Source organism: Acinonyx jubatus, chromosome B4 (genome assembly GCF_027475565.1).
Source record: "Acinonyx jubatus isolate Ajub_Pintada_27869175 chromosome B4, VMU_Ajub_asm_v1.0, whole genome shotgun sequence".
Classification (NCBI taxonomy): Eukaryota; Metazoa; Chordata; class Mammalia; order Carnivora; family Felidae; genus Acinonyx; species Acinonyx jubatus.
Window position 1 is genome coordinate 66,145,501 of NC_069387.1, and position 13,963 is coordinate 66,159,463.

Below are 13,963 nucleotides of genomic sequence, written 5' to 3' on the forward strand. Positions count from 1 at the left end.
TATCACTAACTTAAAAAAATGCTTTTTAAAGTTTGAGAGAGAGAGAGAGAGAGAGCACAGTGTGTGTGGGGGGAGGGCAAGGGGAGGGAGGGAGGGAGGGAGGGAGGGGGGGGAGAGGGAGAGAGAGAGAGAGAGAGAGAGAGAGAGAGAGAGAGAGAGAGAGAATATCCCAAGCTGGTTCCAAACTGTCAGTGCAGAGCCCAGTGTGGGGCTCGAACCCACAAACTATGAGATCATGACCCGAGCAGATGTCAAGAGTTGAACGCTAAACTGACTGAGCCACCCAGGTGCCCCCATTAAATCACTAACCTTAAAGTGTATTGTATCTATTTCCTCTCTATATGTTTAAGCCCTCAAACTGTTTCTGGAGAAGGAAGGGTTGAAGTGAATAAAGACTTTCGAAAGAGTATGAATACATCTTATTTTTCCTTTTCCAAATGTCTGGGAAAGAAAGCTGATCAATTTTTTAACAGTAGAGGAACAAGTTGAGCTGTTAACAGCCTTGAGCAAAAAAGACTGCAAAGAGAAGCCTGCCACACCAATGTATTATTAATAGTAAATTAGGCTGCTGACTTGATGCAGGCACATGGACAGCACCATGTCCTTTGATGTTCAAACGGAAACCCCTAAAACCTACCCTTGGTTCATTTCAAGCGCATGCATGCAACACCAGGACATACTTGCTCAATTTTCAGTGTAACTGCAGGACCTTTCACACATGACAAAAAAAGAAATTCTATGTGTACACGTGATGTATGACTTCAAGAAGGAAAGCAATTACCAATGAGTCCACATACATTTGTTGAGGGAGTACGACATGAAAGACATTCATGTTAATTCTCAGCTACTACACAGAAGCATTGAATTATCTTGCTAATTGTGAAAAACCAGGAGAATTAGGAAATAGTTTGAGTTAAATGTTTTTGTTTGAATTGGCTGCATTGTCTTAATTCTCTATTGTCCTTTATGTGTGTAGAATTATATTCCTAAAATACCCCTTTCACTTTTTGTTTCTTATGATGAAAACCAAAGGCTGCTTTATAAGAAAATACAGGATAGAAAAACAAGGGTAATGGCTAAAATTTATTGAGCGTGTGAAACTCAATTTGAGAGTTGGAACTGACGGCAGAACTCTGTACTGATGGAAGAGGAATGCAGAAATACCATCTGTAGAGTAATTACTATATGCTAAGAGGTGTCCATATACACTTTGCTCATATTAATCATTACAAACACCTTATGAAAATGAAAACTTGATAAAAGTTAATGCTAAGCATTTTTAGAGTATAATTAACTCAGCATAAAAGCTCTACATTTCATTCTCACACATACTCAGGATCCCAAATAAACCATTACAGAAATTCCTACGCGGTTATTCCGTCTGCATACAGGGCAAAACATCAACCCTTACTCAACACTTACCACTTCACATTTCTTCCCCTACATAAAATACATAAAAAAGTATTTTCATTCTCTATAGCTAAAGTCCTTTGTCTAGTATAGCACTTTTGCAGCTAAATAACTTGTCACTAAGAGTGAAATTCACAAAATATAAAAATCATAAAATTGCATTTAGTTAGGAAGAAACCTCCAGAGGTGGCCTGACAGAAGGGCAGTCAGCCTGTTAAAAAAGAAATCTCAGAAGTGTGGTGTCCCTTAAGGGGGATACAGAGCACTAACCTGACTCGTAGGCTCAAAGCCAACTAAACTCTCCTTTCTACGGAGAGCTCTAGAATCAATTAAAATAAACTTAAAGAGCAGACTTACAGGGGAATATAAATAACAAAAAGAGCATCTTTACAAATTGTTGTAGGGCTTCCTGGGTGTAATGTGAAACTGCGCTCCATATGTAGAGAGCAGGAGAGTCAACAGACAGAGGCAGACCATTCCAAATTGGTAGGTGGCTGTTTTAGTGAACATGGGAACTTACAGGGCCTGTCTTGGGTGGCTGCCAGATGACTGGTTTTCCACACGTGCCCACCACAATCTTGAAAACTTATACAGAGACCTTAACTGGGTTCAGTCATGTAACCCAGTCCAGACAGCCTCAATACCACATTTCTATCTCAAGAGTGTATCCTTGGGGCAGCTTCTGAGAGTGGGAAAGGCAAGCAGAATTTATATTCTAAGCACCGGGGAGCAGGTGGAGAGCCTCCAGGTGCCAGTGTCCAGCTCCTGGGTCCAAGGACCGTCACATCTTGATGACCTCCTCCCACAGTAGAAGGTGGGGGTGCTGGTTTGGCATACCCCACCCCTCCTCCATCCCATGCCTGACCGTGCTGCCTCCCCCAGGCAACATGTATAGTGCTCAGGGACTGGTCAAATTCCTAAAGCTGCAGCCACATCAACATCTAGGGATAAGGCCATAAATGAAGAGGAAGAACTCCCCGTATAAGTTCCTATTAAATATCTGTCTTTATGGCCTTAAAATTCTGCTGCTACTGTGGTCCTGGTCGTGGAATGGGCACCTAATGGAAATACCTTTCTGTAGTGAGCCCACTCATTTGTCTGACAAAGAAATCAATCCAACTCTTGAGTGTGTGGGCTGCCCTTCTCTAGCTCATCATGATTGCCATGCTGGGCATTACAACTCCTGTAAGGGGACTGAAAAGCCCTAAAATAGTACATTATGGAAAAACAAGCTCAGACTAATATTCTTAATTCATCTAATATTACCAATATTGATCCTGAGACCTGGCCTGTGGCACACACTATCAACAACATGAGGCTTGGGTATTCTTTTTCAGTCAAACTGCTGACTAGAACAATCCTAAAAATACCACTAGTGGAGTTATGGATGGCTACACTCTGACTTGGGATGGGTTTATGTGGCTTATCCTGGGTTATGGACATTTGAGCACCTGGGCAACCCTATGATGGGAATGGAAAAACCACTCTAAACAGAACCAACCCAGTTATACCAGGAATATATGATGGATATCACTGCAGCTATGTAGTCATACTGTCCTATTTTCTCATTAGAGAAATTTCAGTGTTTCAATGACACCGACCCATCTTGCCACCCAGGTATTTACTGGATGGCCCCAAATGGGACCCATTGCCATGTGGCACCAATCTCTGGTCATGGCTTCCACCTGGGTGGCTGGGCCACTGCATTATGGGTTTTCCCTGCACAGGGGAGAATTTGCCTCATGGTAACAACTACCGATCACCCTCTCCTCAAGGTGAGATGGGCACATTTTGTATTCCACTGGTACAATTATTTGGCCACTGTCTTTGTCCCCTTCACTGGCCTTTTGGATATTATAGCACACATAGAAGCCATTATGTTTATGCACCAAGCCTTAAATGATAGCTAACAAATCCTATCCTTATTGAACACTGAAATTTCTTTAATGAGAAAAGCTGTCTTCCAAAATAGGGTGGCCTCAGACATTATTACCGCCTTGCAAGGAGGCACTCGTGTGTGCCATTATCCAAAAAGAATGTTCTGTGCTCACTCCTGGTAAGCCTGCCAATGTGTCATCTTTATTAAATCACATGAGGATACAAATGAATGCCCTAATCTGATCCCAAGCCTAGGGAACTTAATAAATCAATGTTTTGGATCATGGGGCTCTTGCTAGAAAACATCACTGATTTGGGGAATTACCGTCCTAACCTATGCTTTCTCTTGCACGAGCCCATATTGTCACTGTGGCGTCTACCTCCAATGCAGACAGAAAGCATAGAATAAGTGCCTCCATGCTAATGAAACCCCTTGCTGACCACTCAGGGCATACTGAGAAGGAGTGGGGTATGTGAGGTTGTAAAAGCGGGTCACAAAGGCTGGAGTGTTGGATGAGGTCACCAAGAAAACAATAGCTGAGGCCCTGGTTACTTATCCCAGTTTCCTCAGAAAATAACCTATGATTCTGTTGAGAAGCCCACTGTTACGTTTGAAACTAAATCTTTTTACTTTTTTATTTCTAGAAGTTCTTTCTACTTGGCAAGGAAGACACAGAAGTTTAGAAGAAGACACACTCGTTTAGAGAGGAAAGAGCATATATTTGGAGCCAAGAAATTCTTGTCCCTAAAAGAGGCCCGTCTGTTGCTCCTTCCCCTTATTGATTAAATACGGCAGAAGCTGGAAGGCAGTGGTGTGAAAAGATGGGTGATCAACAACTCTATTCCTTCTAACTTCAGGAACCTCCCCAAACTAGTTTGCTCCTCTTTGTACTCTATATTTGTGCCCCACTCACAGTCTTGTGACAGAATGCTTAGAAATTCTATTGGCCTGATCTGGCCGGTATCCAGTGATGAACTGATTGGGTTGATTTAGCAAAAACCCCTGGAGTACCCATGTTGTTTTGGGGAAGTCACAGAGCCATCCAGCCCAGCTGCCTCAAAGCCCAAGTGCTGCTGCTTGTCCAATTCATAGGAGAAAATGCTTATGTATTTAACCATTCTAGTTTTTTTTTTGTTTTTTTGTTTGTTTGTTTGTTTGTTTTTACTTAAAACATATGGCTTACTAAGGTACTTGTAATTCGTGAAGATGTGCAAAACTTACCCTGTTTTTGGATATTTCCCCTTTCCCAGACAGCACAGAATTGCTAGAGGACACGGAACTAACTGTTGGAGATCATTCTTTGCTCACACTTAGGATGATGTTTACAGAACATCCCAGCACAGAAGTTAGTCATCATAGAGAGCCTCTTGAAAGTACAGTATTTTTTTTCTATTTAGAATTCCTGGAATCAAAATTTTATGATACTAATAACTGATGAGACTTAAATTTAAATCCTGACTCATACAGTTCTGATCTGCTTCTATCTAAAAAAAAAAAAATTAAAATTATTCCAGGATTTCCAATACCATAAATACTGACACATTTTTTTCTAAATAGTTTAAAATGTTTACTTTTCAAAAGCACAAATAGGGATTAATTAAAATGAAAACTGAGTAACATAACTTAGCTGTGATACTCTGGTTTTCGAAGTATGTACAAACATACACCAGATGAAGGGAGTGCTCTTATTTTTGCTAAAAGCAAACCAGATGTCTGCGCATGTTATCATACCACATACTTCATTCTAAAGTGCTAAAAAGGCCTATTCTCCTTTCTGTGGATCATTTATATATCACCAATTCGAAAACAAATTTGAATTCTCAATCTCCTATCTGTTGCTAAATTTTTCATTATGTATTTCTAAATTATTGCTTTATTCTCTCAGGATGTTATAAATTTCTCTCAGCATTTCATGTGTTGGCATTGAGTTTTACACTAAATGAGGAATCCTAAGGTACAGTAACACAAGTATGCACAGTCTTACACTCTAACAAGTTACTCTATATTTTTAAATTATTCCAGTGTGAATCTATGTAGAGTACTCATACACTACTGTCCTCTTGAAGTGAGGCAGAGTTTATGCTTTAGTGGTGTATGGCATTTTATTTTGTCTAAAACCTCATTTGTTCTTATTCCACATGTTACAAAAACCCCATATGATTATTTCAGCTGAGAAATAAGGATAATTCTTCATCTTTATCAACTTCCACTTCCCACTTTTTTCTGGCCGATGTTTGTGTTTCTACATAGTAAATTCACTTAAAATTGCTCAGGTGAGTACGAACTCTACAATCTGTAAAATAACCCCAGTCATTAAGTAATAAATGTGTCACTCTTGTTTATAACTTATTTTAAGAAAGCATGCAAAAACCTCTATATTTTTTCAGCCCTACTGCCTCTTCAGTTAATGAATTATAGGAGCAATGAAAATATGTTGCTTCACGAGTTCTGTAGTGAGGATTAAGACAAGAACTTGGAAATAATAGGTATCATCTTCTACAGGCCTATTTTACCACCAAAACTCCTTAAGAGTATGTATTAGAGCAATTCTACATATTAGAAACTCAGAGAGGTTAAGAACTTGCCTAAAGTTAGTGGTAGGGATGGGCTCAGATCAGGGATCATTCCCTAAATCACATGACTGACTAAATCTATACGGGCTAGACATTTACCTACAGCCTTTCTAGATATTCAGTTGAGAACATCTCTCTCCTTTACTGTGAAATGACCATTTTTATAAGTGGTCTAATCAAAATCATTAACAGTCTATGGTTCTGGGTTTGTTTTGCTTTTAATAAGTTTGTAGATACCACAGGAGGAAAATAATCCTTATCTTGGGAAATCTGTTTATCTCAATAATGAATATGGGTTTGCTAGTAGGATTACTCAAGTCTACTAATTCGTACATTAATTCTACTGTCCTGTGGGAAAGAGGTAAATTATTAGATACTAGGTAAATTCTGTCCTCAAAAGTTTGCAAATCACCAAAGAGCACGCACCGCATTACAGTTTATATTCCACTTGTACTCCACATAGTATGTGATTTATACTATAAGTAATAAAAAGAGCCTGAACTGACAGAAGGCCATGGTTACACTTCTGTAATTAATAAGGCTGTCTCTTACCAGTGTCTATTTCATTAATCTGCATGTTTTGCAGCAGGTTGGCAAGGCCACCATTATTCAGCCTTTCATTTGTTTGAGTCACAGGGACAGATATGCTGGCTCATGCATGTCTTTACTTCCCAAAGAGACCTACAAAACAATTTGGCTTGGCTACAGGACCCATGATTGTACCGCACTGTAGCAGATTTCACTGGATGAGCACTGGACTACATATGACTTTATCACTGACTTGATCTATAGTACTGTTGAGACTTAAACTTCTGTAAAGAGAAAGACAACTTTTTTTTTTTCTATTGCTGTCTTAATTTTTATTTTCATTACTTTCTTGTTTTTACTGACAAATTTACTTGTTTACTGACATTAAACAATAAACTTATTTCTCATGAATCTGCCTTTCACCTCCACCACAGAAAACAGAAATTTATAAATGTAAATATTATCCTGGGAAATTAATACTGACCTAATTTTCTTTAAAAACACACAAGAAATATATTTGTCCCAAACTGGTGACAGAAAAGCTCTCTCCAAAGGAGGGCATAAAAATTTCTCTTCAAATGAGGATACGATGAAAAGCAGAGGGTAAAATCATCCAAAGTCATAGAGCAACAATGTCATATTAGCAAAGAAAAAGGAATGCAAATTCTGGCATTTACACTGATAATTTACCAAACCTCAAAATCAAAATATAAAATTTAAAAATTTAATCAGATTTTAATTTTGATACTACAATCTGATTCAAGTTACTGTAAATTCAATTAAGACATGTCCATATTACTGAGATGAAAACCACAATAATGGAGTCTTTGCATGTCTTCTACTGAGAAAGACAGTCCACAAATAGTAAATGAGAGGAACCAATGACAGTTATCAAGAATAAGAATGCAAAACCATAGTGTCATTTAAATTAGGTTGTCCAATTTTCTAGAAAAATGTTTAGTGTAATTTTAAGTGGATAGTTTTTTTTCCAATAATTTATTTTATCTATGTCTATTTTATAGAATATAATACATTTTTTTGAAATTTTCCCCACTCTTTCTAAGAAAAAGAAAATGTAAGTTTAATTTAAATGAAGTCATATTTCAACATGAAAAACTGAACTTTTGTGTAATAAACTAATATGTGCTTTTTGGGGAGTGAAAAGTGTTTGTCCGGAAAGAATCCTAGACTTGGTTTTAAATACTTCATTTTCAAGTCATTTATTAACTAAGTTGTAAAGAAATATATTTTCTGCAATTTATTAAAGCCCCCAAAGTATCTTCAGATTCTGTTCATAATTTGAAGTTTCAATTTTTAAACTCACAATATGGAACTGAAAAGTAAACCCATTCTTTTTCTTAAACAATAAATTAATTTTTACAACTAACGTGTTAGTAGGGAGTAACATAAATGTTGAAAAAATTGTGAAATGTACAATATTTCAGATGTACAATATTTCAAATGGCAATATATTTTTAAACATTTTAGTAAGTTTGGTAGAACATTAGTACATTATAGTAAATATTTAGTACATTTCAATAAATGTTTTTGCAAGCAAGTAGTAAACACAGCCCTATCAGCATTCTAGCTATATATTAGGTCTTTGCAAACACTAGCAACTCTTAATAACTAAACTGAAAATGAAGGACTGAAAGTCTTGAAGTATCCGCAGTTGTTACCGGTGAAAAAAATATGGCCATACTTTCTTCTATTTTAATTCACCAAATACTGGTTACCCACATGTTGAATCTGATTAACAGAACATTCACAAAAGTGATGAATAAAAGTAGATGAGAGCAGTAATATTTTTGGTTGAGTTTTTTCTCTGACCCATAATCAATATTCAGATAAGTAAGCTACTAAACCCTTAAGGAAAAGATGTGCTTGATGTAAGAAAAGAATTTCAAGAAAGGATAAAATTAACCTTCAAGTCTACAAAAATAATTTGTCCTGCTGAGATGATTTAGCCTGGATATCGGAGTGGCTAAACCCAGACCATATTTGAGGCTGATTAAAAATTCTAACACTGAAGTGATTAATGAGGGTAATAAAATTAAACGGATTTTTTAAGGCTATCTCAAATGTACACATTTTATTTACTTACTTTTTAATATTTACTTGAGAGAGTGCAAGCATGCACAAGCAGGGGGTGGGGAGGGGCAGAGAAAGAGGGAGAAACAGGATCCTAAATAGGCTCAGAGCCCAAGGCAGGGCTTGAACCCATGAACCGTGAGTTCATGACCTGGGCCAAAATCAAGAGCCTGATGCTCAACCGACTGAACCACCCAGGTACCCTTCATATGTACACCTTTTTAAGTGAGGGAAAAAACTAAAGCAGACCTCAATAACCATTAAGTTCAAGGTGACTCTAACAGGCTAGCTCGACTCATTGGAGAATGCTGCCCTTGGGTGGAAAGAAAAAGCAGGAGTAAAGCAGATGTAGAGAATAGGGAATAATGCCACAAAAATAGGAGAAGGAAAGGAAGAAAAAAGGGAGAGAGGAAAGGAGACAAAAGAAAAGAAATGGAGATGAAGCCACAGGGTACTAACAAGAACTGCCCTAACTACTGCCACAAGGAAAGCTGGTGAGCAGACCCCACCAGGCCAGCACTTTAGAAGTACCTCAGACCATGACCTAAGTCCTGCAGGAAGGAGGAGGCACAACCACCAGGAGCAGAACGCTAAGTAACAGGCAAGAAGTCAACCACCCCTGGATGTACCTCAGGATGTGACCAAACTGCAGAAGTTACCTTTCAAAGAAAGCTGTAGTTTCTAGAAGGAGGAAACAATGTTCAGTGGGGGTTAAATATACCCCAATTTTTCTCAGAAATTAAGACATCAAGTTAACTAACTGAAATTAAAAAAAAAAAAAAGACTTCCAGTATTTTATAGTATATCCTAGTAAAACATCTTGCCATCATATTTATTGCAATTTTTCACATAAACAAAGCTTATATATGCTTTTACTGAGAAACAAATGATTTTGCCAATAGTGAGCTAAAAATATTTACAGTATTTATAGTTATAGCAATCAGGTTACATGCATGGGAAAAAATTGTCCTTTTCTCATTTACTGGAATATCAACTTGTGAGAGTTAAAATGTGTGGAAGAGGTACGGAAATGTAATGGTATGTCCTCACTTTTCTAATTTTTACCACCAAGATGGAGGTGCAGTAGAAAAACAAAACGGAAAAAACAAACAAACAAACAAAAAACCCTAACATACATACTTCAAGAAGAGACAGACAAGCTCTAACCCTTCATTCAGTGTTTACTGTCCTTAGGGCAAGCCACTGATACTAGTAAGTTATTTCTTCATCAGTATTCCTGTGAATTAAGAGACCTCTGGAGTAAGAGACGTATTGTGCCTTTTGAACAGCCTTTCTGAGATTCAATCTTTCCATCCATTAAAAAGAAGATGGTGACAATTGATATTTGTATGATAGCAGATGTTAGAAGAGATCAAAAACTACAGAAGTCCATGGTTATGCTGCTACCAGCCGCCACAGCCTATCTGGAAGGTAAACCCTAATGCAGCTTCCGATTTCACAATCTCTTCTAACAGACAGCTGTTGTAACAATTCTCAACTGCCTGCTGCACGTATGTAGTAAGAGATGCAGCAATTACATCGCTGTATGTAGTAGGGTGGAAATGTTTTAAAGTTTCTACAAGGAATTGTTGCTGGACTACAACTTTTAGTTCAAGAGTCAGGCAGCACTGTCCAACAGAACCGTGTGTGACGACAGAAATCTTTTGTCTCTGCTGTGTCCATTATGAGAGCTGGAAAGGTAGCAAGTCCTAGTGAGAAACTGAATTTTAAATTTTATTTAATTTCAATAACTTTTTATTTGAATAGTCACATGGTCAGCGGTTACTCTACTGACAGCACAAAGTTAGAGAATCTGTAATTAATGGTCTAAATGAAGTAGTATCTCCAATTTAGAAAAATTAGAAAATACAAGATTTTTTTTTTAAAAATCACTTTCTCCTCCTTCAGCTATCATTACTTACATTTTTGTTATATTCTTCCAGATTTTTTCTGATATACTAAATATATTCATAAATTAAAAAATGTAAGCATGCATACATCAACTAAATACATACAAATACATTACATTAGACATTTTGAAGACAGATCTACAAAATCCTATGGCTGTTAAGAATTATCTACATTACTACAATAAACCCTTGATAGACTTCAGTCATTATTATTAATGGCTGCTCAGTACAACACTATACCATAGTGGCATTATTAAATAGTCCATTACCGTTGGGAATTTAGGTTTTTGTTCCTATTTTTATTCTTATAAAAAAACCCTGCAGTGAACATATTTGTACATCTATTTGTTCCATTTATAGGAATATTCCTTTAGGATAAATTTCTAGAATTGGATTTGATGGGTCAAATGTCTCTTTTTTCAGACTGTGGAAGACTATTATCGAATTGCTACACAGAAAAGAACCCATGAAAAGACAAAACTTTTGAAAATATAAGAGAAACCTTATAACCCCGATACCCAAATCATTAGGGAAAAGAGATGATGGTGAGGACGATGATACAGTGTTGATGATTGGATTACAAAGATCTCACAATTACCCTAAAAAATCCTTCGGCTTACCCTCAAATTACAGTAAACAGTACTTATGTGTCCTTTTGGAGGCAGACATACTACATTCTGCCACTCAAGAGCTCCATGGTAGCTAGGCTTTTTTTCCATCACTGAACAGATTACGATTCTCCAGTTAAATACTAGGGAAACTGGCTGGTTTGTCTACAGGGCTATTTTACACATAAAATATGTATCTTTAAATTAAGGAATCACACTCAAATCAGCATTATATTCACACTGTGAGATACACAGGGAATTGAGACCTCACGAAAAAACAGCAGACTGCAATTTCCCACTTTACTGCTCAGTCTAGGGCATATGTGCATGGAATGGAACCACAGTCACCCACACTATTTATATCTCTCTGGATTGTTCTCTCTTTCAGCATAAACAAATTAAATGTGCAAATGGGGTTACTTTATAGGATATTTAACAGGTTCTATATTTTTGTATAGAACATGAAAGATGGAAAAAAAAGGGAGAAAGAAAAGAACTGAAGAGTGAAAAAATGTGTGTATGCACATGGGAGAGTTATTTTTAAACCTGAAATGTGTCTCCTCTCTCCCTGCCAATGTGCAGTATTATTTCAATGTTCTGTTCATACTGCTTGTAATAAAAAGTGGTTCATCCCCAGGAGGCACCATGGAAGATCCATGTTGTTTTTAGGTTCTGCCAGGTGTACTTAAAATCACAAATGAGAAGGAATATTCCTTTTCTTTACCCAAGTGAAATCTAGAAGAAGGTATGTCTAAAGAAGGCTCAACATTTTACTGAGGTTAGCATTTTCCTGCATTGCCTTGGAACTGGTGTACCCTATTTGAGTCATCTTCATTTACCTTATTGGCTAATAGGAAGAAAAAGAGACAATGGGATTTAAATATAATGGGATATAAATGAGAGTTAAATATTCATATCACTTACATAATTTTAGTTATCTACTGTGAGTGAGGTAAATGCCACAGCAGCTTCATGTCCAAACTCAAAAGAAATAAGTAAATGGGAAATGAATTCTCTTAAGAATTCAGTGCCTTACTCTGCATCTTATTCCCTATTGTATTTCATATAAAAGGTCGACCACATTCCAAGAAACATTTGTTCATAAAAAGCTCATTTCCTTTCAAGGCGATGGAAAGTTAAATTACTGTGCTTATGAGACAAGTCAATAAGGGGAAGAGACAGAATTAAAAGGCCACAGGAATACAGTAATAATTTCGAGTCCAATTAGCAAAGCCAGATAGAAAACTAAGGTGAAAAATCTAAATTGATCTGATAGGCATGGGCTCAATTACTCACAGAAAGTTTGAACAATATTTGGAAACTGTGATATCTATCCCATTAATTAAGGTATAGGACTTAACTGAAATACAAAAAGATTCCAGAAGTGGGCACTAAACTATGTGATCAGTCCTTTAATCAAAATACTGTAAAAGATAGATGAGCTATTTGGGGCAGAATTTCTCTGAAAGCAACAAATACTGAAAACAAAGCTATAAAATTCACCAGGTGTGCCAGTGATTTTTAGTTTGATATACCTACATATTGTAAAATACTGTTAACACATCTATCACCTCACATAGTTACAACTCTGTGTGTGTATGTGTGTGTGTGTGCGTGTGTGTGTGTGGTGAGAACTTTTAAGACCTACTCTCAGCAAATTTCAAATACACAATACAGTATTACCTAAGTGTTAACTATAGTCACCATGTTATTATATGCTGTACATAACTACAAGTTTGTACCCTTTGACCACCTTCACCCATTTCCCTCACCGTTGGCAACCACCAATCTGCCCTGCTTTATGAATCTGGTTTCTTTTAGATTCCACACATAACTGAGAACATAAAGCATTTGTCTTTCTCTGTCTTATTTCACTTAGCATAATACCCTTAAAGGTATTATGTAAACATTGTAAACAATGTTGCAATGAACATTAAAGTGCACGTATCTCTTCCAGATAATGATTACATTTCCTCTGGAAGTATGTCCAGAAGAGGAACTGGGAGATTCCAGTTTTTTGAGGAAATGCCATACTGTTTCCATAGTGGTTATACTAATTTACATTCCCACCAAGCACATATAAGGATTTCCTTTACTCTATACATCCTTACCAGCACTTATCTTGTCTTTTTGATAGTAACCATTCTACCAAGTGTGAAGTGATCATCTCATTGTGGTTTTGATTTGCATTTCCCTGATAACGAATGATGTTGAGCACCCCTTCATGCTCCTGTTGCCCATTTGTATATCTTCTTGGGAAATGTGTCTATTCAGGTCCTTTGCCGATTTTTATACCACATTATTATTATTTTTATTTTTGCTTTGAAGTTGTAGTTCTTTATATATTTTAGATATTAACACTTTATCAGATATATGGTTTGAAAGGCTGCCTTTTCATTTTGCTGATTGTTTCTTTTCAGCTGATTGGAACTTTTCAGTTTGATGTAGTCCCACTTGTTTCTTTTTGCTTTTATTGTTATGCTTCTGGTGTCATATCCATAAAATCATTGTCAATACCAATGTCAAAGATACCAATGTTTTCTTCTAGGAGTTTTATGGTTTCAGGTCTAACACTTAAGTCTTCAATCTGCTCTGAGGTGATTTTGGTGAGTGGTGTAAGGTATGGGTCCGCTTTCATTATTTTGCATGTGAATATCCAATTTTCTAGCAGCACTCATTGAAGAGACTATCTTTTCTCCATTAAGTATTCCAGGCTCCCTTGTCAAACATTGACTGTATATGTATGGGTTTTTTTCTTGGGCTCTTCATTCTGTTTTATTTGTCTATGTATCTGTTTTTAATGACAGTAACATACTATTTTATTAATATAGTTTGAAATCAGGAGGTGTGATACCTCCAGCTTTGTTTGCTTTCTCAAGACTGTTTTGGCTATTCAGGGTCTTTTTTTTTTTTTTTTTTATTGTTGTTGCTCCGTATGAATTTTGGTGTTTTTTTCCCCCCTTT

At 36.8% G+C, this 13,963-nt stretch overlaps 1 protein-coding gene across 1 annotated transcript in view; it reads right to left on the reverse strand.

The window, feature by feature from the left end:
• SLC2A13 (solute carrier family 2 member 13) overlaps positions 1 to 13,963 on the reverse strand; it is a 373,732-nt gene that overhangs the window by 148,046 nt on the left and 211,723 nt on the right. The window lies entirely within an intron of this gene.